This window comes from Ambystoma mexicanum, chromosome 13, assembly GCF_040938575.1.
Source record: "Ambystoma mexicanum isolate Mex_15411 chromosome 13, UKY_AmexF1_1, whole genome shotgun sequence".
NCBI classification, from domain to species: Eukaryota; Metazoa; Chordata; class Amphibia; order Caudata; family Ambystomatidae; genus Ambystoma; species Ambystoma mexicanum.
Genome location: NC_090938.1, coordinates 106,081,384 through 106,107,258, shown reverse-complemented (window position 1 = coordinate 106,107,258; position 25,875 = coordinate 106,081,384). Strand labels below are relative to the sequence as shown.

Here is a 25,875-nt window from a genome sequence, read left to right as displayed (position 1 = left end):
TGGTCCCTTTGTTCGGGTCGCCTTTGTTGGGATTCATGAGCGAAGGCTGCCTTTGGCTCCAGGGTGTCTGGCGGGGGCAGGTAGCGAGGGAGGTGCCCGAAACTCCCTGTGCTTAGTCTCCTAAGAGACAGGAATGCACTCCTAGGTGATTGGTCGACTGTCAAGGACAGCCACCCTGCTGGGTGACTGATAGCTAGGCTGGAATGAATGGGAGAAACCTGCATGAAAGGCAAGGCTTTTAGGCTTGGAAGGTAGAGTCGACCACTGGACGAAGGAATCTGAAGAAGAACTTGGAAGAGATGCCTGCTGCAACTCCTGGACTGTTGGTTTGCCCAGTGAAGCCCTGCTGCTGTACTGAAGCTCCGAATTCACCTCGACTAGAGGAGCCCGGCAAGGACAACTTCTCCCCTTGAGTTGGTGGGACCAATCGACTCCAAAGTAAGCCACCTGGGCATCCTCTCGGAGCTGGTTGAAATTCCTCTGCAGTTGCTGCTGGAACTCAATAGCCAGGGAGAGTAACACCAGATTGTGTGCTTTGCTTTTAAGTTGCCCAAGAACTCCATGAGGATCCTCCGGACTCCCAAGAAGCAGGACTGCCCGAGCCACCTCGACAGACTGCTGGACCAGGGAAGGAATGCCCATCTCGACAGCCAAGAGTCTGCAGTGTTGCTATTTGCTTAGACGTGAAGAGCTGAAACCGTGAAGTGCCACTGAATAGAAGTTGGTCCTTTTCTGTCGCCGACCGTTCCTTTGCCGTGCAGGAGTCCTGCAGACGTCCTCCCTCTTGTCCCCATGACTGAGGCCCTGGAACACAGAATCTGCAGAGCTGCACAGCAACACAAGCCAGCCAAAGCCCTTTCCTTCTAACCAAAGATACTGTAAAGCCTAAAAACTTGCATCTTGTTGGGTAACCTCACTTGTTCTCAGTCGACATGTGTCTTGGTTGCTTCTGCAGAGTTGCTATCAGCTTCTTTACCTCACAAGCCTAATCAGCATGTGGCCCTGCTTTGATTTATTTTTTTCTACAAAGACTACCCGCAAGAAGTGCTTCAGCTCACCTAGACTTTTGCCCAATTGACTTTGGCCTACCCTGGCTCCCTGAATGACACTTCTTCCCTCTGACATTGTGTTTGGCCTTCCTTTTAGGAAGGGGTTAACTTACTTTGCATTGGGGGTTACCAAAAGTACTTCCCTGCTTCAAAGTTTTTGTGAGATCTTGTTTAGTTCTAATAACCTTTTTCTTTGACTGACATACTCTTAAATCTGGTTCTAAATGCAAACAGTGGTATATTAATGTCCACAGTGTCTTGGTTACTAAAGTCACCTGAGGGTGTAAGAAGTGTCTGTGTGCCATCCCAAAAGGGTACTTACCGATTTGGAAATATTAAGAGTATATCTGTGTTACTATTATATTGCCCCCTTATAGTAACACAAATATACTCCAAAATACACTGAAGAAGGCTTACTCTGACTGTTGATTAAACAATTAATTTATTTAAGAAACCTTGTGTATATGTTTATTTGATTCCTTGTCACTGTGAATCTCTAACTCCCCTACAGCTCACATAGACCCCTCCTTGAGATAAGCATGGCTGCTCAACACACTACCAACCTGTGTAGTACAGATTTGTACCAAAGGTTGGGTTCCTATTGCCAGGATGTCATGGTATGTCATGGTAGTGCATCCAAAGGGTACTGCATACAATCTTGCCTAACAGTGGGCCCAGACAGATGTCCACAATTTCGCTGCTGGAACCGCGCTTCAGATGATGCACCGTAGCAGTACCATAGGTGCCAGGGTATTTTGGTATTGAAGGCCTGGCGGGTCACAGCACTTTAGGGGGTGGCTCAAACTGTAGCTGGTCTTGAGACTGGTTAGGCCCACCATTCCAAGGGAGGAAGTTGTCCGATGTGAATCTTCTTTGTCACACTAAAGGAAAGGGCTGTATCCTGCAGCGGTCACTCAGTCGGCTTAGCGGTCGCTGGAGAAGTCTGCAGACGTCTGCCCTTCTGAATGTTTCTTCCAGTGGTCGACTGGCTTCAGCATCAAGACACTTGCTTTTTGTTTTTGCAGGAACCCAGCCAATCGACATGCATGTAATATTCAAACCTTGTGTGGTGGCTGTCCCAGTGGGACAGCCAGCACCCAGTTAGAACTGGATTGAAGCAGGCACACTGGAGGACAAAGAACTAAGGCGTTTTGGTGTCCTCACAGCTTCCTGTGTCCCAGAAACACTGGCACCTCCCGGCGGGCTTCCCAGTGGGAGCCTGTCGCAGACTGAGGAGTGAGCAGGACTTCCCCCGCCCATGTTAGCAGAGGGGGAGGCCCAAGAAAGGACAAGCAATCATGAGTTGGCAGTAAAGACCACCCGCACCATTTTAGGTCCATGGTAAACTATGTGACCTTTACCACTGCTGCAATAGCAGTCTGCATGTAGAAATCATGAAAAGTGGAAAGAAAATATCCACTGCCAGCCACTCAGACCTGCCACTAACTAGAAATGAGTAAAGGAATACCATGTATCCCCTCAGCCCTCCACATTAGGTGGTGTGAACTGATCTCACAAAAAAAGCTTAGTTAGGATACAAGTATCCCCATATCCTCGTAACCTTAAGTTGATAAAATAAAACTAAAGAGGGACGCTCGAGCTTCCGGCAAAACTAATATAAAATATTGATGACTGAAAAAGATAGAGAAAAGCAGACTGCATCAAAGATAACCAAAAATGGATTCCCTGAGTCATAGCAATGGAATGAGTGATTGAGGGAAAGAGGTTCCCACTCACTGTGGAGAGTCAGAAAAGACCCAAAAGTCCAACAAAAAGTGCTGGAGGACTCATTAAGTAGGGAGAATTACACACTATGCAAATTCTACCTGACAGTAAAGTCTGGACCCTAACTCCCTCTGTCCTGATCTCTGGTTGTAGAACTGGGTTAAGGATCCTTTACTATTCTTACCCTAGTGAATAGGATTTAGTGGAGTACGTACTTGAACTTAACGTAATACTTATTGAACTATGTAAACTTACTAAAAGCACCATCCCAGTCCACTGCATCATTACTGGATAATCTTACCTGTAGAAGCTATACGTTTGAATTTGTGAGTTTTGGGCACAAACCCCCATAATCATCTCAGGGTTGGACTTAAGATTGAGGTGAGCTGCTGTTGTGTTGGTGTTGCTTATTTTCCTTGCATCAGACTACACGCCTGTATTGCACTGGTAATTAGTATGCAATTCTTTTCTAATGGTGAATGTGTAGATGTTTTATAGGGTTGTGTGTGACAATACTTAACTGATTTGTATAGACTTGGTGTGTAACTGAAGGAGAACAAAACATAACTTTGTAAATACTACTGTCTAACTTGAATTGTTACTCTATGTGGACTCATTGTAGCCTTAGACCAGTTGACATATTACTAAGACTAAGCCTCGACTGCTCAGCTACCTTAACTTGATTGGATTTTGTTAAACCTCTCAGTTCCCTGTTTCCCATAAATAGGGTGGCTTCCCAAAATCCGCCCATCCTGGCTGATTTGTTTGTAAATTAATATAAGAAACAAACACACACATTGTAAATGCATACAATTCCACCTAGAATGCATAAGTCACTCCAACAAATTACTACATTCATTATCTACAATCACAATGTATACATCAATTTGAAACATTTTCAAGTAAGAAACCGATGGTAACCAAAATTAGCAAGACTTCCTTCCAGATAAAATACAAGACCAAAAACAATGAACAAACTGTCATTTACCAATCTACTAACAAATTTTCCACACAAAAACATGAGTTAATAAGGTGTACTAGAGTTTCAAGCTACTCTGGGTTTCTACAGAACCAAAAGAATCGTCCTTTCCTAGGGATGTGAAGCCGGACACCAATTTACCTCAAATGTCAAAAAATTAACCTTTATCCATAAATATTTCTCCACTTTTTATTAGGGAATTTATTTAAATGGGATGAAATTATATTTCTTCTCTTATACTGTGATCAAAAAGAACATAGTTGGATAGGGAATTTTTTTTTTCTTGCACCAATAGTTTTAATCATTTGACCACAATTTAAATCATTTGATTTCATGAGGAATGTTGACTCATCTTGATAGAACCTTAGACTGTACCTCTTCCATAGAGGATTTAGGCAGCAAAGACCGAGATCCAAGTATTGGAAAATGGCACAACACCTGTAATTTAGAATGAGTTTGAAGGAATTGGCAACTACTGGCCCTAACTTAATGTGTATATATGTAAATATATTTCTGAGGCTTGTGGAATCTGCTGAGCTCACATGCTGTGCATAGGCCGACATCTAGTGGAAGCTGCGGAGTATTAGTTTGTTTTTCGAAACTCGAAAATGGGCATCGACATGGGGCTTGCCAGTAATACTATCCCTAGTGTGACGTCCACTGTACCCATGATCCCTCACGCGTGTAGGACCCTATGTAGGGCCATACTTGTCGGAAGCATAGTTGCGGATCTCCCTGGCTTTCGGCCATTTGTGATTAATTATTCATAAATCCCTCGTTCCTCTTATCCCACGTCGAGACTCCGAAGGTCGATGCTGGTACTGAAGAACAACCAGCTGTCGAGACTGCACAACGGACTTTGGGCCTCGGCCTGGGCCTCGGAAGGCCTTCGGCCTCTGCCCTGCAAGTAGGGAGAGTGGGGCTGGACATACTCACACTCGTTTAATTCCTACATACACTCGCCCGCTGCCATATAATAACATATGGAGAGTACCTTTTAAATTCTGCCCCAAGTGCAACCGTAAGTTCCCTTGGGTAGATAAGCATAACACCTGTAATCTCTGTTTGCCGAGGGACCACCCCGAAGCTAATTGCAGAGCGTGTAAGCTCTTTAAAGCTAAAACACTTAAGGACCGCTCCACCAAACGTTGGGCCCATTACGCCAGGCAACTCGAGGCCATGGACGCCGTGGGTTCCTTCAGTGATGGCTGCAACGCTGCCGTTTCGGACGGCAAGGGCACTGGAGTGTCGTTAGACACCTAGGCACGAACCCCAGACCTCGGAGGACTGTCCGGCGGGGCAGTTATGGGGACCACACCCAGTGGCATGAGCGTTACCCATACACCTACATCTCAACACACTAACCCCTCCCGAGACTCGACACATGTGTCGAGCGATCAGCAGAAAAAGGCACATAGAGAGCGGTCCGCAGAATCGGTGTGTCCTGGGCGTTCCAGATCTCGATAACCTCACGAATCACAGCAACAGTCTTAGATTGCTAAAGGTGCCACGCTTTCCTAAAGTCACGGGGGTATGGTCGTCAGAAGACGAAACCGACCTGCACCCCCAAGCAGCACGTTCAAAGTCTGCGCCGGCAGTTTGTTCTACGTCTACCTCCAAGAGTCGACGTCCTCCCTCTAAATATTTACACCCTACGGAACCCGCCTCCGAATCTCGACGCCAGGCGTCGAAAGATTCAGGGAAGACCAGGGAGTCGGGGAAACATGCCTCCACACATGGAAAAGGGCACAAACAGAACGAAATGTCTGAACACCAGAACCACAAACCTGGATCTTCTGAAAAAACAAACACCCCTGACCCTGTCACTAGGCCCAAGGTTGTCTCTCCCACTCCAGAGGATATGGGAATGGAAGATGAACCTCAACAAGAGGTGATCATTCCCAGTTCTAAAGGAATGGAGCGGTGAAGACATCGACAGGGTGATGAGGCAAATGTCTTTTATGGCAAATTTTAATGTGAAAACTCCTGATTACTTTTTGAGCTATCAGAATACCCCTGCTACCTCTACTCCTTCCGGATCCATAGACCCTCATCCTTCTTGTAAGAGACCTCGTACTGAGACTCTAGTTCAGGGCCTAATTTCAGACCCACTCACTATTCAGCCTTACCATCAGTATGCTGAAGTTCCAGACATACAAATACTGGACGACCAGGCAGGGGTTGAATATTATGGGGACGATCAGGACCAGGATGATGATGATGCGGCAGAGGCCTATAGCCTCGATGCCCCTATTCCCAAGGACCCACCGGTGAATGACTCGCCTGTGGATAATCGGCCATTACTTAATGAGGTCTTAGCTAAAGCTGCAGAGCACTTTCAGATACATTCAAGGGGCTCAAGAAGAGAGGGACTTTGCAGAGGAGATTATGGGGGATAAGAAATCTGTTGCCCAAGCCATACCAATTCTGAAATCCATTCAACGCAGAATTGATCCCTCACTCCTTACCCGGGCAGTCAACCCAAGAATAGAGAAATTATACAGGGCCGCTCCCTCTGACCCACTTTATATAAGGGTTCATCTTAAAACCCGACCCTTTGGTGGTCACAACCACCAGAAAGAGGGCGGGTACACCTCTAGCATCCTCGGAAGCTCCCCCAGACAAGGATAGGAAAAGGATATATGGGCTAGGAAGGAAAGTGGCTTCCACCTCCGCTTACCAGGCAAGAATTGCGAATACCACCACTTTGCTGGCAAGTTACAATTGTCACCAATGGGAGCAGGTAGCTGCCCTCATTGCCTCCGCACCTGAACCTCTAAAGGGACAGTTGGCCCAGATTGCGTCAGAAGGGAGATCCGGTGTCCGGATGCATTCTCAAGGCGACTTTTGACGCAGCAGACAATGCAGGCCGGCTCATCGCAGAGAGTACAGTCATCAAGAGACACGCTTGGTTAAGGCAGTCAGGGTTCAAACCAGAGACCAGGGGCGTTGCTAGGGGTGTGCTAAGGGGGCTCCAGCCACTGATCTTTTGGTTGTAGCCCCGGATAGAATCTCAGGAGCTACAGCAAAAAGACTAGCTAGCCCCCAGTCCCAACAGTTCCGACATCCGCTTAGCCCCGGGTCTTTTCCAGACCTAGCAACACCCCTGCCCGAGACAGAGGCCACTCTGATCGACATGCCGGTGGAACCAAATGTCTTGTTTGGGAAGGCGGTGGAAGAGGCTCTCAAAACAGCAAAAGATGAATATGACAGCCTTAGGTCCCTTGGACAGCTAACCAATAAACCCACGAACCAACGAGGGAATAATAATTTTCGTCGCTCCCGCGGCCAAAATTCCCACAGAGGGTCCAATTACTCCCAAGGGCAAGGTACATCATGGGGAAACAACCAACGGGCTACCCAGAACTTCGCCAGAGGGCAGAAAAGGGGCTGTGGTAGAGGGAGAGGCAGCCCAGGTAGAGGCGGTACGCCTCCGAACAAACAGTGACGCTCTGCTCAGGGTCCCGTCCCATACATCCACAATAGGGGGGTGCATTTCCAGCTTCACCCGTGCATGGGAAGGAATCACATCGGACAGATGGGTGCTGTCCACAGTGTCCGCAGGATACTGCATCGAACTGTTGGAGCGCCCCCGCGACCATCCTCCAAGAGAAAAGATGCAGTCCTTGGAACACCAAAGAATACTCCTCGAAGAGATCATCATTCTCCTTTCAAAGGACGTGGTAGAATTCGTCCCGGGCAACCAGGTAAACAAGGGTATTTATTCAACTTACTTCCGTGTGCCAAAAAAATATCTAACAATGCGCCCAGTATTAGACTTGCGCCCTGCAAACAATTATGTCAAGCCTCAAAAATGTCACATGACTACCCTCCAAGAAGTAATCCCCCTACTAGAAAAGGGGAATTACATGGCAACATTGGACATGAAAGATGCCTATTTTCACATTTCCATGTTCCCAGCGCACAGAAGATTCTTGCGCTTCAAGGTGGACAGTCAGCACTACCAGTTCAAGGTGCTGCCCTTCGGTATAGCCTCGGCTCCGAGGTTATTCACCAAGGTACTGGCGGTGGTGGCGGCGCACCTACGCAGGAAGGCAATCCCAGTGTAACCTTACCTGGATGACTGGCTCATCACGGGGGAGACCCCAGTAATTTGCAGAACCAACATCCAAAGAACGATCGACCTCCTCTTCGAATTGGGCTTCTCAATCAATGAGAAATCTGTTACTGCAAATTCCTCTATCTGTCCGGTCGTCAGATAAGGGTTCACAAAGCGATGTGCTTGCTAGGCATGATGGCGTCCTCTATTTACCTGGTTCCCCACGCGCGCCTGCGACCCATGCAGGAATGGTTGGTGAAACAGTGGTCTCAGGCAATGGGTCAGTGGGACGATCTAGTGGTCGTTTCGCCAACACTAGTACAGAGTCTACGCTGGTGGACAAGAGAGAATCTTTCAAAGGGGAAACCCTTTTACGATCCAGAACGCTCTATGGATGAACTGGTCGGGGATGTTTGCCTATGCTTTTCCACCAAACCCTCTGTTGAGGAAGGTGGTCAACAAGATGCATAGGGTATCGATGACGCTCATTCTAGTTGCTCCCTTGTGGGCGAGACAACCGTGGTTCCCGCACCTGCGCAAACTGGCAGTGTGCGAACCCATCAGACTCCCGTGCTGGCACAACCTACTATCCCAGCACGAAGGATGTATAGCAAAATGAAGCTTTTAAAGGGAAAGGCAACTTGTGGAATGCACTCGAGGGAGCAGCTGCAAGGGGGATAATGTCCCTGCGGCAGTTAAGAGGCAAGAAAACACCTCTATTTCCTGGCAACACGATTTTCTTTATTGATGTTTATGCGTCAGGAAAAGGAACCATTTTAGCAAAAGACTGACGCGTTTCGCCGTTTGCAAACCGCTTGATCACGTAGGTTACAGGCAACACAGATGATGGACACAAATTTAAACCTTGACAACTGTCTGATTGTACATAGAGATTGTCTACATGCTAATTACCGCTTTTTTAAATGTTTTGTCAGGCGGACATCTTTAAACAGTAAAATGGTATAAAATTCACATGAGAAGGTGCAGACAGATTCCATTTACACAAAAAGAATGAGCGACAATTCTAAAATATTTTAGAGTAGGTTGACTATTTCAAAACCTACGCCGTAAAAACAATATTTATGCCATTATATGTAAACCAACTTTCGTGAAGGGCATTTGTTTATTTTATACTGTCTTAATGTATGTCTGATGTTAATTGACCTTGCGTGAAAATGAGACAAATAAGGTACTGCCCGTGGCTGCTTAATGAAAATCAAAAAAAGGCAGCCTTTACAGGGTGCTAATGAGCTATAGTGCTCATTTCCTGCTCAAGGAGAAATGTGCTGCACTGCATGTATAATACCTGATTATTGGATGCTGTAACTACATATGTAGCACAGCAGTCATAGGGCTTAAAAAGCGGGCATGTGGGTAAAGTGACCTATTCAATTGGGCTGTGCAAATACGCAAGAATGAGAATATAAAGATATGTGCAAAATGCATTATAGCAGCATAAATTTGCGTTTACATAGCAGCAAAAGATAAAGTGCATAGTGCTCTCCGTCCATGCATGTCACTCAACTATAAATATAAGGCTCCGTAGTCGTATGTTTGTATATGGATTGTAGTATCCTCCTTGTTGTACAATAAAGAGCATCTCTATTAATTTGTATCTGAGTCTTCAGTGCATGCATGGGCTGAAAAAAGTTACCTCTTATAAAGTGCGTGCAAATAATGCTTTGTTATAAAGTGCTATGTGCATCAAATATCCATATTCACAAAAATGCCCATAAGTCATATTAATTAGATGTTGGCCCATATTCATGCATCATTCTTTTTAAAAAAAAGGTATTACAAATGCAGTTAAAATCCCTGTATGTTGCACCCATTGTGAATTATCACAAATTCTAACAGATAAGCAGGTTAAAACATGTCCAATAGTCTCTGTTTTAAAAGGGCCACTTAAAATAAGTGCCAAAACCTGTACAGCTACAAAGTTGAAACAATATTTAAAAGCACTCAATCTGAAAGAGAAGCAGCCCAAACCTTAATTATATATATGTATATCGACACCTTTTAAATAAAAAATAATGTAGTGAAAGATTCATACGTAAAGTACACTAATGAAATTGGACATACCATAGCAAAAGGCATAACAAAGTATATGTAACCCGATCTATACCTCGAAAAATTGACAGCAATAAAATGCAAATTAAAACAAATCCAAGCAAGCCTGAGAGAGTCTATAAAGTACCTCCTGTACCCAGGAAGATGTATAGTTCCTCATCGAGGTTATGAAACGTGGTTTTTTTTGTCTCTAGGTCTAGAATACATTTAGTTTCCAATTGTCTTAATGTTAGTTCACGATTGCCACCTCTAAGTGGTTTGGTCACTGTATGTATTCCAAAAAAGGAAAAGCCCTCTAGTTTTCCACCATGTTTGTTCTTAAAATGGAGGGCCATTGGGTAAGTCGGATCAGCATTCTTGATTGCCCTAATGTGCTGTAGCACCCTCAATTTCAGTTTTCCTTTGTTGCATCTCACGTACCACTTGTTGCATGGGCAGTTTAACACGTATACCACATATTCATTTTCACAAGTAATCCTAGAAACAATCTTAATGTTCTCTCCCAAAATAGGATGTAAATAACAGTTAGTGTTTACAGCATAGGTACATGCTTTGCATTTAGAACATTTTTGGAAGCCCGATCTTTTGATGTTCATCCAACTGGCCCCTGATTGATCATAAAGAGGACTCATGAAGCTGGGTACAAGGGTATCTTTAAATGAGGACGATTTACGAAATGTGATGTTTGCCATAGATGCCAGTAACTCGCCAAGATGTTAGTCTAACTTTAGAACATGCCAGTGTTTCTGTATTACCTGGCGTATCTTCTGGGCACCATTACCGTAGGTCAAAATCAGACGTGTATCTGCATTGTATGAGGTTTTAGCTTGGACAGCATTGGAAACCAGTAGCAGAGAACGATCCATGTCCCCAGCTTTTAAGAACACTCTTTCCAGTACTTTGATCGGATAGCCACGATTTTTGAACCTGTGAGCCATCAGGGCACATTTGCTGTCAAGTGTTAATATTAGAGCAGTTTCAACGAATGCGAATAAATTCCCCATAGGGGATACTCCACTTCAGGGCTGTGGGATGGCTGCTCTTCGCATGCAATGGAATATTAGAGCTGGTGGGCTTCCTATATAGCCTGCTAGCTAGTTCGCCGTGGGCCACAGCGACTGCAATATCCAGAAATACAATGTCTGTCTTACTGTGACTCTCAGTAAATTGTAGGTTGAGCTCATTGGTATTCAATACACTAACGAATACCATTCCTGATCGGTACCGTCCCATATCACAAACAGATCGTCAATGTAGCGTAGCCACAATGCTATTTTGTCTGTGTTTGATGTTTCTGGGATGCCAAACAACAAACTTCTCCCACCAGCGCATTGTTGAGTTTGTATATGATGGAGCGAACGTAGTGCCCGTAGCAGTGCCTTGGAGCTGGATGAAGAATTCTTTGTCAAAGAGCAAAGTTATTAGTTAAACAGAGTTGGATCATCTCTAATATCATGAGGCCATGTTGCAGGTAGTTCATGGACCTGGTGTACAAAAAGTGCTCGCATGCTTTAAGGCCATCAGAGTGTCAGATAGATGTATAAAGAGAGACCACATCTAATGTTAGTAAGACAATTCCCATGGTATACCTTCTATCCTACTGAAGAAATCTTTCGTATCTCTCAAATAGGAGGGCAGAGTAGTAACGAAAGTAAGCAATGTTTCATCCACAAACCGTGAGAGATTTTCCAACAGTGCCCCACATAGTGTAACTATCGGTCCGACTGGAGGTTTAGTCAAGCTCTTATGGACTTTAGGCAGAAAGTAAATGGTTGGAATAATAGGGAATTTGGGTTGTAGAAATGTACAAATGTCTTCGTCTAACAAGTCTCTCTCCTTCCAAGTTTGTAAAAGGTTAGATATTAGAAGACTCATGGCTTGTGAAGGATCATCCTGTAATTTAGCATAGCATATCTTGTCCATAAATTGTCTGTGGGCCACTTAACATAGTCATGCCGATTCATAATGACTGTTAGTCCCCTTATCTGAAAGTTTGATTATGTACTCTATCATTGCACCTAGTTGTTTTACCGTACGTTGTTGTGCAGGGGTTAAATTTGTTCTCAGTGGGGCCCATTATTTACGGATCTTTTTGAGATCATGAATGACCAGCTCCTGGAAAGCCTCAGCATGGCCTCCCGGATTAAACATAGGGTTAAATTGGGATTTAATTTTTAATGCTTTTTTCCCTGGCCCGCTGGTGTCAACATTCATTGGTTCAAGTTCTTGATCCATATTATTTGTAAGGTCTGCATTTTCAAGTTCCAAATCTTCAAGATTATGTTAGGTGATAAGTATCCTGGATCGAGATGTCTGTATGTCCTGGGTGGCAGACTTTTGGTTTAGGCGGGTACATGGCAAAGAATTTTATTTAATCTGATTTTGCGCATACATTTATCGAAATCTATGCGGGTTTCAGCATAGTTGTAAACAGATGTGGGACAAAAGTTCAACCCCACGTTTAAAACCTGTTTTTCTGCCGGGGTCAGCACATGGGTGGAGAGGTTGATTATGGACATATCTGGTAGTGCAGGAGTGGTTCAATTAATTTCTTTGTTCCAGAGCGTGTTAAGCGCTCCGGTTTTTCCACATTTGCTGTAGATACAGCGCCTTCCCCTCAATGCTTTTTTCTTCCTCTTTGGCCCGATGCTTTGCCTCGTCCTCTGCCTCTTGTTTTTTGCCATTGTTTAGTCTGCCTTCCATGCCCAGTAGCCTCATCTCTTCTAGAAAATTTAGTTTTCTGGAGGGTTGTTCACTCTCGCTTTCAGTTGTGTCGATGTCAGAGGATGAAAATTATATATATATATATTTCTGAGGCTTGTGGAATCTGCTTATATCACATGCTGTGCATAGGCCGACATCTAGTGGAAGCTGCAGAGTATTCGTTTGTTTTTCGAAACTCTAAAATGGGCGTCGACACAGGGCGTGCCAGTAATACTATCCCTAGTGCGACGTCCACTGTACCCATGATCCCTCACGCGTCTAGGACCCTCAGATTGTTTTTTTCTGCCATGGTGGTCGGAAGCACTGAGCGGAGTTCCCTGACTTAGTCAGATTTTGCAAATACTGGTATATATTACCCTGTTTATTCCACCTATACGTCGAGTCTCCGTACATCGACACTCGACGCTGCATCGGAGAAAAGTCAACCGTCTAACTACAGCGACGGATTTGGGCCTCAGAAGGCCTCTGGCCTCGGCCCAGGCCTCAGAAGTCCTCTGGACTCGGCCCTGCAAGTAGGAAGAGTGGGGGGGTGACACATATCCTACACTCTGATTAATATAGGTACATTACTTATATTCTTACACTCCCAGCCCGCTGCCACAGGCTGCGTATGGAGGGTACCCCGTTTCAATTTTGCCCCAAGTGCAACTGCAAGTATCCTTGGGTTGACAGACACGTGTAACCTCTGCTTGCCGAGGGACCACCCCGAGGCGAATAGCAGAGCATGCAGTCGGTTCAAACCGAAGACCCTTAAGGACCATTCGACAAAGCGTTGGGCCCACCACGCCAGGCGACAAGAGGCCATGGCCACGGAGGGTGCCTTCAGCGATGGCAGTGACGCTGTACTTTCGGACGGCGAGGGCAATGTGGCGTCAATGGACAGCCAAGCGCAAGTCCCCGACCTCGGAAGGTTGTCCGGCAGGGCAGCTTTGGGGAAGACACCCGGTGACACGAGCGCTACCCACACCACTTCCAGCAAACAAAGGTCCAACCGAGACTCGACGCGCACGTCGAGTTCTCGGAAAGAGGCACGTATAAAAAGGGTCACCGAGTCAGTGTCCTCTGGGCGTTCGCGACCGCCTCATGACACCAGGCAACCCTCCACTGTTGCTAAGAGTGCCTTGCTCCCCTTAGTGACCGAGGTTCGGTCGTCGGAGGACGACGCCGACCTCTACCCCCAGGCCGCACTCCAGGAGTCGGCGTCTGCAGGCAGCGCGAAGGATGCTACCTAATCCCTTACTCTCCAGAGACAGGGACTCTACCCCCGATTCTCGGCGCCAGGCGTCGAAAAAAGCTCTGATAGGGCCCAAAATTCGGGGAAACACTCTTCCACCCGCGGGGAGGGGGGAAAACAATGAAGTAAGCAGTCCCAGCCTACTTCCACTCCTAAACTACATTCTACTCCACCTAAACAGACGGACAAGTCTCAGTCTCTTGTCCCTAAGGCCCCTGTTCAGGCCAGTAGGTCTAGTCAGGATAAAACAGGGAAAGGACTCCAGAATAGAGTTATTCCCAGTTCAAGGGAATGGTCCAGTGATGACATAGACAGAGTAATGTCAAGGATGTCATCATTGGCAGATTTCTACGCCAAAAACCCGGAACACTTTCTATCTTATACCCCAGAAGGGGCAACTCCCTCAGGCTCTAAGGATCCAATACCCCCAAGTAAGAAGTCCCGGGGTGAAGCACCTATTCAGTCTTCAGACCCCTTTTATATACACCCCTATTCTCAATATCAGGAAGATCCATCCTTTGGTGAGGATCCAGACGTGGGCATGTTCGAAGAACAAACTGGGACGGGCTATTATGGGGATGAGGACCAAGAGGAGGGAGGACCCAGATACATACAGGGTAGATTCCCCGGTAGAGAAAGAGCCCGCGGTTACCGACTCCCCTGTCGATAACCAGCCTCTCCTAAATGAGGTCCTGTCCAGAGCGGCACAGCACTTCCACATTGACACCCAAGGTGCTCAGGAAGAGAGGGACTTTGCAGAGGAATTGGTGGAAGAAAGGAGACCTGTTGCTCAGACCATCCCTATCCTTAAGTCGATACAAAGGAGGATAGACCCTTCCCTTGTTAACCCCAATCTCACTAGGGCAGTAAACCCCAGAATTGAAAAGCTTTTCAGGGCAGCCCAATCTGACCCACTGTACATAAGGGGACATCTCAAAGCAGACTCCCTGGTTGTTACAAACACCCGTAAGATGGCGGGAACACTCTTGTCATCACCCGAAGCTCCCCCCGACAAGGAGAGCAAGAAGATTTATGGCTTGGGCAGGAAAGTAGCCTCCACTTCCGCCTACCAGGCAAGGATTGCCAACTCCACCACCCTGCTGGCTAGTTACAACTGCCACCAGTGGGAAGAAGTCGCGGCTCTCATAGACTCCGCCCCAGAACCCTTAAAAAGCCAATTGGCACGAGTTTCGGCAGAGGGGAGAGCCGTGTCAGGTTGCATTTTAAAATCAAACTTTGATGCCGCGGATAACGCCGGCAGATTAATTGCTGAAAGCATGGTCATCAAGAGGCATGCTTGGCTACGGCAGTCTGGGTTCAAGGCCGAGACCCCAGCATCATTGATAGATAAGCCGGTGGAGCTGGATCTATTGTTCGCAAAGGCGGTCGAGGACGCGCTGAAGAATGCCAAGGACGAGTATGAGACACTCAAGTCCCTAGGGCAACTAACCAACAAACCACCTAACCAGAGAGGGAATGGCAATTTTCGTCGGCCTCGCGGACAAAACTCCCAAAGAGGCTCAAACTATTCCCAAGGCCAGGGTACTCCATGGAACACTAACCAGCAGTCTACCCAGAGTTATAGCAGGGGTAACAAAAGAGGTCGTCGTAGGGGTAGAGGCAGTCCCAATAAAGGAGGGGGCACGCCTCCACCAAAACAGTGACGCTCCGTTCAGGTTCCCTTCTCACGCATCCCCAGTAGGGGGGACGCATTTCCATCTTCACCCAAGCTTGGGAAGGGGATCACATCAGACAGATGGGTGCTGTCCAGTGTCCGCAGGATACTGCATAGAACTAGAGCGTCTCCGAAACCACCCTCCACGACAAAGAATACACTCCTTAGACCACCAGAGGATCCTACTCCAAGAGATCAAAAATCTTCTTGCAAAGGATGCGATAGAACTCGTCCCGGGACACCAGGTAAACAAGGGTATTTATTCAACGTACTTCTTTGTGCCAAAAAAAAGATTTGACAATGCGCCCAGTATTGGACTTGCGGCCTGCAACAAGTACGTCAAGCCCCAAAAGTTTTGCATGACTACTCTCCAAGAGGTAATTCCCCTCCTAAAAAAAAAGGGGGATTACATGGCAACATTGGATATGAAAGATGCCTATTTTCATATTTCCATGTTCCCAGCGCACAGAAAATATCTGCGCTTCAAGGTGGACAGTCAGCACTACCAGTTCAAGGTACTGCCCTTCGGGATAGCCTCGGCTCCAAGGGTATTCACCAAGGTACTGGCGGTGGCACACCTACGCAGGAAGGCAATCCCAGTGTACCCTTATCTTGATGATTGGCTCATCACGGGGGAGACCCCAGTAATTTGCACGACAAACATTCAAAGAACCATCGAATCTCCTCTTCGAATTGGGCTTCTCCATAAACGAGAAAAAATCAAGTCTGGTGCCCAGCACCTCCAAGCAGTTCCTATGAGCTGTTCTAAATACTCAAGAGGGGTTGGCTTTTCCTTCAGAGGAAAGAATTCGAAATATACTACTGCAAATTCCGTATTACCAAACTGGTCGCCAGATAACGGTACGCAAAGCAATGCGTTTGCTGGGCATGATGGCGTCATGTATTTACCTGGTCCCCCACGCCCGCCTGTGCATGCGTCCCATGCAAGAATGGTTGGCGAAACTGTGGTCTCGGGCAAGTGGTCAGTGGGACGATCTAGTGGTCGTTTCGCCAACACTTGTACAAAGCCTCTACTGGTGGACAAGAGACGATCTATCCAAGGGGAAACCCTTTTACGATCCCGAGATACAGGCGGTAGTCACGACATACGCATGCCTGACAGGATGGGGTGCTCACCATCTCCACCACACAGCTCAGGGTCTCTGGTCTCGCACAGTGGCCAAGAATCACATCAACCTGCTAGAGCTTCTGGCAGTTTTCAGAGCACTTCAAGCGTTCGAGCCCCACCTACTGAACCTGTCGGTGCAGATCCGGACGGACAGCACGACAGCCATGTTTCTACCTGAACAAGCACAGAGGGACTTGTTCGCCAAATCTGTCCAGACTTGCCCAGAAAATTTGGATATGGGCACTCAGACGGAACATCTTTCTGTCATCTCAACATGTTCCAGGGGATCTCGATTCTCTAGCGGACGCTTTGAGCAGAGATCCCCTTCCAGAGGAACACGAATGGTGTCTACACAGAGAAATTGTAGAAGATCTCTTCTCTCAGTGGGGTATCCCCACTATAGACCTATTCGCCACAAGCGAAAACAGACAGTGGCCAGGATTCGCATCCAGGTTTCCCCAACCAGACTCCCTGGGGAACGCCCTGTGGATGAACTGGTCAGGTATGTTTGCCTGCGCTTTTCCACCAACTCCTCATCAGGAAGGTGGTGAACAAGATGAACAGAGTCGATGACGCTCGTCCTAGTTGCTCCCATGTGGGCGAGACAACCGTGGTTTACACACCTACGCAGACTCTCGGTGTGCGATCCTATGAAACTCCCGAGCTGGTACAATCTTTTGGGATACGATTACGGTGAGTAATGTATCCCATACTCTCACCGTAATCGGATTTCTGATGCTTGTATCTGCTTAGATTCACATGCTGTGCATAGGCCGACATCTAGTGGAAGCTGCAGAGTATTAGTTTGTTTTTCGAAACTCGAAAATGGGCATCGACACAGGGCGTGCCAGTAATACTAGCCCTAGTGTGACGTCCACTGTACCCATGCTCTTTTACGCGTTGAGGTCCCTCAGATTGTTTTTTTCCTGCCATCATAGACGGACGCTATTTCGCTTAATTCTCCTTTCCGCTTACGGCCATTGAAATTTACAAATTAATGTTAGTTGTTCTTACTATCCTTTATATTCCATATCACCGACTATTGATCATCCGACAGCGATGAACAAACGATTGTGGAAGGCTCCCGCCGGCGTATTCACCCGGCTTTGGAAGGCCGATTCAGGCTTCGCCCCACACATGGGAGAGATGGGGGGGGGGGCGTTTAATAATGTATTTGCCCCTTTTCGTACACTACGCTCGCCTAGCTGCCTTGTCATTCCGTTATGGATAGGATCCCTTTTAAACTTTGCACTAAGTGCAACAAAAGGTTTACGTAGGTCGACGAGCACCTGGTGTGCAACCTTTGTCTCCCTCAGGATCTCATCGAAGGCTCCTGTCAGGCTTGTAGGCTCTTCAAACCCAAGACATTAAAGGTCCGCTTAACTAAACGCTGGGCCCACCACGCTATGCAGGTCGAGGCCACCATGGACGTGGAGCGGACTTTCAGCGACGTCAGCAAAGCCATGCTATCCGAAGGCGATGGAGATATTCCAGTTTCCCAAGCACAGGCCGCCGACCCTATCAGAAAGGCCGGCAGCCTTGATATGGGGACGACACACGGCGGCAAGGGTGCTGTGTCAAACCCTTCCACTAAACACACAACCCACGGCTGAGACACGACACGCCCGTCGAACAAGGCCCAACGCGCGATGTCTAGGGAGAGGTCTGTAGAATCGGTCCTCTGGGCACTCCAGGTCGCCACATGATAGAGCCCGACTGTCGAAAGACAGAACATACTTTGTGTGTAAATCCAACACAGAACGCTGCACGTCAGTAGACGAGGCGTTGAATCTTTCAGGAACCGAAGTTCGACGTTCTCTGCCGAAATCGGTAAAGAATGCTATGCAGGTGGGACTAGTCCATTTGGTTAAACACGTCCCTGAAGGCCTAGTAAAGGTTAGGGAGTCTAAGAAGTCTTCCCAGACCCCTCATAAAGAAAGGTCCCAAAAAGATAGGTCACCTCACAAGAGTAGACACACACCCAGGAACAAGATTCCCTGTCTTCAACCCTGAAGAAAACCCAGATCCCTCCTGAAATACATTTCACTTCTCAAGATCGAGTTCCCACCCTAGGTCTATTCCTAGCTCTGCCCAATGGATATAGCCAGTGTCATGAAAAGAATGACCTTCTTGGCAAATATTTATAAAAAAGACCCCAATTATTTCACAAGTCTCCAGTCCACCCCACCAACAACAGCTGCCTCTGGTTCTCCGTTTCGGCCACTGTTGCTTAACCCCTACCAGTCATTGACCTATAAACTGGACACTGATACGGAGAACCTCTATGCTGCAGATCCTTATTATGGGGACGATGATGATGAGGAGATTGATCCAGACGCAAACATGTTTAACATGGACTCTCCAGTCAATCAGGATCCCCCTCTAACAGATTCATCCATGGATAACCAACCGCTACTTAATGACGTGCTCTTCAAGGCGGCTGAGCATTTCCAAATAGCGACGCAGGAAACTCAACAAGACAAGGTTTTTGTTGACGATATCTTGAGACAAAAAGGCGGCCTTTCAATTAATTCCCCCTCCTGCGGTCTGTTCAGCGAAGATACAACCCTCGCTGTTAACCCCCACGTTGAGAAGCTCTTCAAACCTGCCCCTTCCGACCCTCTATATGTAAGGGGACAGCTTAAACCTGACTCTCTAGTTGCTATAATAACAAAGAGAGCAGGGACACCCCTAGCCTCCTGAAGCTCCTCCAGACAAGGAGAGCAAAAACTGTATACAATTGGGAGGAAAGTGGCATGTTCGGCTGCTTTTCAAGCTACGATAGCTAATAACGTCACTCTTTTAGCAAGTTATGACTGCCACAAATGTGATGAGGTTTCAGCACTTTTGTCGTCGACCCCCGAATCCCTCAAGTCACTTGTGGCAGCAGAAGGCAGGGCAGTTTCAAGCTGCATGTTGAAGGCTAATCCTGATGCCGCAGACAATGCGGAAGGATAATCGCAGAGGGAACCATTATTAAGCGTCACGCTAGGTTACGCCAATCCGGCTTCAAGCAGGAGACGCAAGTCACACTTCTCAATATGCCCATAGAGCCCAACGTACTCTTTGGAAAGGCAGTTCAAGATGCCTTAAAGACGGCTAAAGAAAGATGCACTGAAATCTTTGGGCCAGTTAACCAATAAACCCACTGGCCGAAGGGGTAATGGTCATTTTTGTCGCTCACGCGGACAGAAATGCCAACAAGGTTCAAGCTACAATCAAAATCCAGGAACGTCATGGGGTAACAATCAAGGCCAGGCGTCTCAGGGCTACCAGAGGGGTCTGCGCAGATGTTGCGGATGGGGGAGGGGCTCCTCCAGAGATGCTAACACACCTCCAAAACAGTGACTACCCACTCCAGGTGCCCTCCCATGCCTCTGCAGTAGGAGGGCGTATTTCAGACTTCACCTAAGCATGGGGGGGAGTCACCTCAGACAAATGGGTGCTGTAAACCGTGGCGGGTGGTTATTGTGTGCAGCTCATCAAGCGACCCCCGGAACCATCCACCGCGCCAGAATACTCACTCCAAAGAAGACCAACGCATCCTCCTCCAGGAAATAGCCACGCTGCTCTAAATGGACACCATAGAAGTTGTCCCGGGCCAACCAGGTAAACAAGGGTATTTATTCAACCTACTTCCTTGTGCCAAAGAAAGATCTAACAATGCGCCCAGTATTAGACTTGCGCTCTGCAAACAAATGTCAAGCCACAAAAGTTCTGCATGACCACGCTACAAGAAGTAATCCCTCTGTTAAAGCGGGGGACAGGGGATTACATGGCAACATTGGATATGAAAGCTGCTTATTTTCATATTTCAATGTTCCCAGCGCACAGACGATTCTTGTGGTTCAACATAGCAAACCAGCACTACCAATTCAAAGTGCTACCCTTCGGAATAGCATTTGCACCAAGGGTATTCACAAAGGGACTGGCGGTGGTGGAAGTTCACCTGGGCAAAGAGGCAATCGCAGTGCACCCTTACCTGGACGACTGGCTGATTACAATCGCTGAGTTTGCAGGCAAAACATTCATAGAACAATCAACCTTCTCTTTCAATTGGGCTTCTCAATAAACGAGAAAAAAATCAAGCCTTGTGCCAAGCACAACAAAACAGTACCTAGGAGTTGTAATGAAATCAGAAGAGGGGTTGGTCTTTCCATCAGAGGAAAGAGTCCGAAACATGCTACTGCAAATTCCACATTATCAAGCTGGCCACCAGATATAAGCGTACGCAAAGCTATGCGTTTGCTAGGCATGATGGCGTCTTGTACCTGGTACCACACGCACGCCTGCGACCAATGGAGGAGTGGTTGGGCGAAACAATTGTCTCAGGCAAGCGGTCAGTGGGACGATCGAGTGGTTGGTTCACCAACACTAGTACAAAACCTTCGCTGGTGGACAAGAGAAAATCTGTTGAAGGGATAACCCTTCCACGATCCGGAAGTACAGGCGCTGGTCACAACAGACGCCTCACTCGCTGGATGGGGGGGGCTCATTAACTTCATCACGCAGCTCAAGGTCTGTGGACTCATGCTACGGGGCAGAACCACATCAATCTGCTGGAAATACTAGCAGTGTTCAAGGCCCTTAAAATGTTTGAGATACACTTGAAGAACCAAACAGTGCAAGTCCTCACAGATGGCAACACGGCAATGTTTTACATCAACAAACAAGGGGAAACACGTTCTCCAAATCTGTCCAAGCTAGCGCAACAAATTTGGAAATGGGCCAAACCGAAAATAGTCCTTTCATCTCAGCATGTTCCAGGGGAACTCAACTCTCTGGCAGATTCTCTGAGCAGAGATTCTCTGAGCAGAGAGCCCCCTGCCAGAGGAACACTAGTGGCAATTAGACTAGGATCGTAGAACAACTTTTCTCTCAATGGGGTTTCCCCACAATAGAATTGTTCGCTACAAGCAAACAGTCAATGCCCAGACTTCGTGTCCCGGTTCCTCCAACCAGGCTCCAAAGGGAATGCCCTATGGATGAACTGGTCAGGGAAATTTGCTTACGCTTTTCCCCCCACACCTCTCATGAACATGAAGATCCACAAGGAACAGTTGACCCTCATACTAGTTGCTCCCATGTGGGCAAGACAACCTTGGTATCCACATCTGCACAAACTGGCAATGTGCAATCCAATCAAACTCGTGTGCATGAACAATCTGCTCACTCAACATGGGGGGGGGCTAACCGTGCACCCGCAACCTCACTCATTGAACTTGGCAGCATGGCACCTGAAGTGATAGAATTCGGACATCTTAAACTACCACAAAGGTGTATGGATATCCTAAAGGAAGCACAAAAGCCTAACACTAGGCACTGTTACTTAGACAAGTGGAGGAGATTTGTAATTTGGTGCCAGTCTAAACAAATGAACCCCATAGAATGTATCCCATCACACATTCTAAATTATATGCTCCACTTGCTAGACACGCGGTTAGTATTCAACTCTTTAAAGGTCCACCTGGCGGCCTTGTCAGCCTACACCGCCTCCCACAACAAAGTCTCATAGTGGAAGGTACCGGTCATCAAGGCATTCACGGAGGAAGTAAAGAGACTCCACCCTCCAATCTCAAACCCGCCACCAGTACGGGATCTCAATGTAGTACTCGCTAAGCTCATGGGACCTCCATTCGTGCTGGTGCATAAGTCTAGTCTTAAATAACTGACTTACAAGACTGCCTTCTTAGTGGCTATTACTTCCATAAGAAGAGTTAGTGAATTACAAGCATTGTCGGTGCAGGATCTTTTCATTATCATACACAAGGGCAAACTAATTTTATGTACCCATCCTAGGTTCTCCCCTTAGTTAATCTCTAAATTTCATGCAAACCAGTCCACTGAGCTCTCGGCTTTCTTTCAGAACCCAAAGAGCTCAGCTGAGGTTAAACTCCACACACTTGATGTAAGGAGGGCGGTCCTTTACTATGTAAACAAGACCAGGCTGCTAAGGAAAACAGACTGTTTGTCTCCGTAGCCCCAGGCAGAGAAGGGATCGCATTTCGAAGAATGCTAATACCAGATGGATAGTCGGGTGCATACAACTGTGCTGTTCCCTGTCGGACAAGACACTGCCTTTCACGCCAAGAGCTCACTCCACAAGGAGCATAGGAGCTACGCTGGCATTTATTGCAAATGTCCCCTCACATAGCATTTGTAAAGCAGCTAGATGGAGCTCAGTACATACCTTTACTCAGCACTACTGCATTGACACACATTGCAAGACCGATACACAGTTGGGACAAGCGGTTCTAAGACATCAGTTTGCCCACGAACCTTCTCACAACCCACCACCTTCTCGTAACACTGCTCGCTAATCTATGCACAGCATGTGATCTAAGCAGATTCCACAAGCCTCAGAAGGGATACATTAATCACTGTAATTGTATTTCTGATTCTTGTATCTGCTTAGATTCACATGCGCCCACCCTGCCTCCACTCGGAGAGAAGGCGTATGGATACCTTTGAGCTTGTCTGATACATATCTCCTTGGATACATCTGTACTCACGCTACACTTCATGCTACCCCATGTCCGACAAATAGCAATGTGAGGGACCTTGACGCATGAAGGACCATGGGTACAGGGGACGTCACACTAGGGATAGTATTACTGGCACGCCCTGTCAACGTTCTTTTTTTGAATTTCAAAAACAACTGTAATACTCTGCAGCTTCACTAGATGTCGGCCTATGCACAGCATGTGAATCTAAGCAGATACAAGCATCAGAAATACGATTATGGTGATTAATATGTTCTGAAGTCTGCCCTCAGACGCTAGGTCACCCAGCCAGATGCATACGCAACCTAATCTGCATGACTATGTAAAGTATCGGTATGCCTGAAATAGTCAGACCCTAATTCATGAACAAGGGTTAATTCTGCCTGTGAGCACTTTGGCCATATTCACCAGGTTCTCTAAAAGGAATTTGTGGGTTTGACTCATAGAAAAGCACATTAATTATGATATTTAGAAAAGTCGTCAAGCAATGACACGTTTGGCCCTTGTTTGTGTGAATGTAGATGTATTTTAAATTTAGTCTTGATGCATGCATTGATGGAATAAAAGCATTTTTTCAAACTTTTGTAGCCTTTATCGAGATATGTATTCTGTCTTGAGCAGATGAGCACATGCAATCAGTCTTGTTTTGGTCATCAGCAGAAGGTGCAGTCTAAGTGCTCATTGGTGTAGAGGCATGTTAGGGAGAAGTCTCAGAAATTGGCTAATCCCCTCCACTTTAAAGACCCCCAGCAACTTTGCTGGATTTTGAGGACTTGATTTTTTTTAACCTGGAGAGTGTCACCCTTTTTCCACCTCATGTATTTTAATGTGAATTTTACCTCTGTTTCTTTTGGTTATGGAGTCTGACACTCCATAGGCATCATCTTTTACAATGCGTCACACAGCACCTTTAGTGCAGTGGCACAGGGAAGTCTTTCAGATTTTCCCCAAGGTTCGAATACCTTCTTTGGGTTAAACTACTGTTTCACAGAGCAGTAAAGTGAAATTGACTTTACTTACCATTGTAACGTTCTAGACCCAGCACACACTATCTTACAATAGAGTGCTGGAGGGTTTACTTGGTATCCCCATGTCTAGATCCTTATGTAACATTTTTGTTAGCCTTTCCTCACTGAATGGCTGGTGGCAGTGATTTTGTTTGAACTACCCTGGTTTGCATTTACCGCGGGCTGCGTTCGTGGCTCCGGTAAAACAACTGCGGGAGCCATCTTTTTCAAAATGGCATATGAGCCATCTTTGACAAAATGGTCCCCAGTCTTCTTTTTTCACCAGTTCTTTGTGGAAAGGTCCTTCTAGAGATTTTCTCTGCGCGCCAAACCAGGTTTGGTCTCATTGTTCATTTCACCTTTGGCAGGCTTCAGGAGTGAAACCCGCCTCTGGTTCCAGAGTGTCTGGGGTAGGCAGGAAGTGAGGGAGGTTTTCGAAACTCGCTGTGCTTGGTCTCCTAGGAGACCCAAATGAACCCTGTGGTGATTGGCTGGCTGACTGTCCGGCAAGGACAGCCATACTGCTGGGTGAGTGACAGCTAGGCTGGAATGAATGGGAAAGAACTGAATAAAAGGCGAGTCTTTTGGCTTGCAAGGCAGAGTCGACCACTGGACCAAGGAACCAAAGAAGAACTTGAAGAAGGCGCCTGCTGCAACTCCTGGACTGTTGGTTTGCCCGTTGAAGTCCTGCTGCAGTGCCGAAACGCCAAGTGCGCATCGACAGAGAAGCCCCTACAAGGACAACATTTCCCTTCACCAATCAACTCAAAAGTAAGCCACCTTGACATCCTTCTCAGAGCTGGTTGACTTTCCACAGAGTTGCTGCTGGAAACAGTAGAGCCAGGGAGAGGAACACCAGATTGTGTGTTGCTTTTAAGGTGGCCTAGAGCTTTTGGAAGATCCTCCGGGCTCCCAAGAAGCAGGACTGACCAAGCCTGAGCCCTCTCAACAGAGTGCGGGACCCGAGAAGCAAGGAAAGCCCTCCTCGACAGCCAGGAACCGCATTGTTGCTATTTGCGGTAGTTGTGAGGAGCTGAAACGCGAAACAGCCACTGAAAGGGAAGTTTGCTGGTTGCTAGTTTTGCCAGTCCTAGTGCATTGCAGGAGTCCCCCGACGTCTTCCCGCTTGTCCCCACGACTGAGGCCCAGGAACAGTGAGCTGCAGAGCTGCACAGGAACAGAAGTCATCAGCTGCATCTCATCTTCATTTCTAAGGTACTGTAAAACAAGTCTAAGAGAACTTACCTCTTGCTTAGAAGTGCTTGTAACTTCCACAACTCACAAGTCTAATCAGCTTGTGGCCCTACATTTGATTCTTCTTTTCATCAAAGACTCCTAAGAACTTGTGCAAAGACTTTTCCATTTACTTACCAGAAGTGCTTCATCCTATCCAAGACTTTTGCCCATTGACTTTCTTAGCCTATTGAATTGTATGCATCTTCTAAGAGGATCTAAATGTTTTGCCCTGCTTAAGAAATGTGTGATCTCTCGTGTTCTAATAACCTTTCCCTTTTACCAACTTTTGAAGAGTCTTCTGAATGCCAACAGTAAGATATTAATGTCCCCAGCACCCAAGTTATTGAAGTCACCTGTGGGTGTAGGTTGTCTGTGGGCCATCCCAAAAGGGTATTTTCTGATTCAAAAATTGAGTGTACAGTATTGAAGTGTATTTGTGTTACTATTATATTGCTCCCTTCTAAAGAAGGCTTTATAACTGACT

The 25,875-nt window shown here is 46.8% G+C and overlaps 1 protein-coding gene across 5 annotated transcripts in view; it reads left to right on the top strand.

Annotated features, from left to right (window-relative positions):
• Nucleotides 1–25,875, top strand: part of TRIM33 (tripartite motif containing 33) — a 1,358,766-nt gene that overhangs the window by 882,973 nt on the left and 449,918 nt on the right. The window lies entirely within an intron of this gene.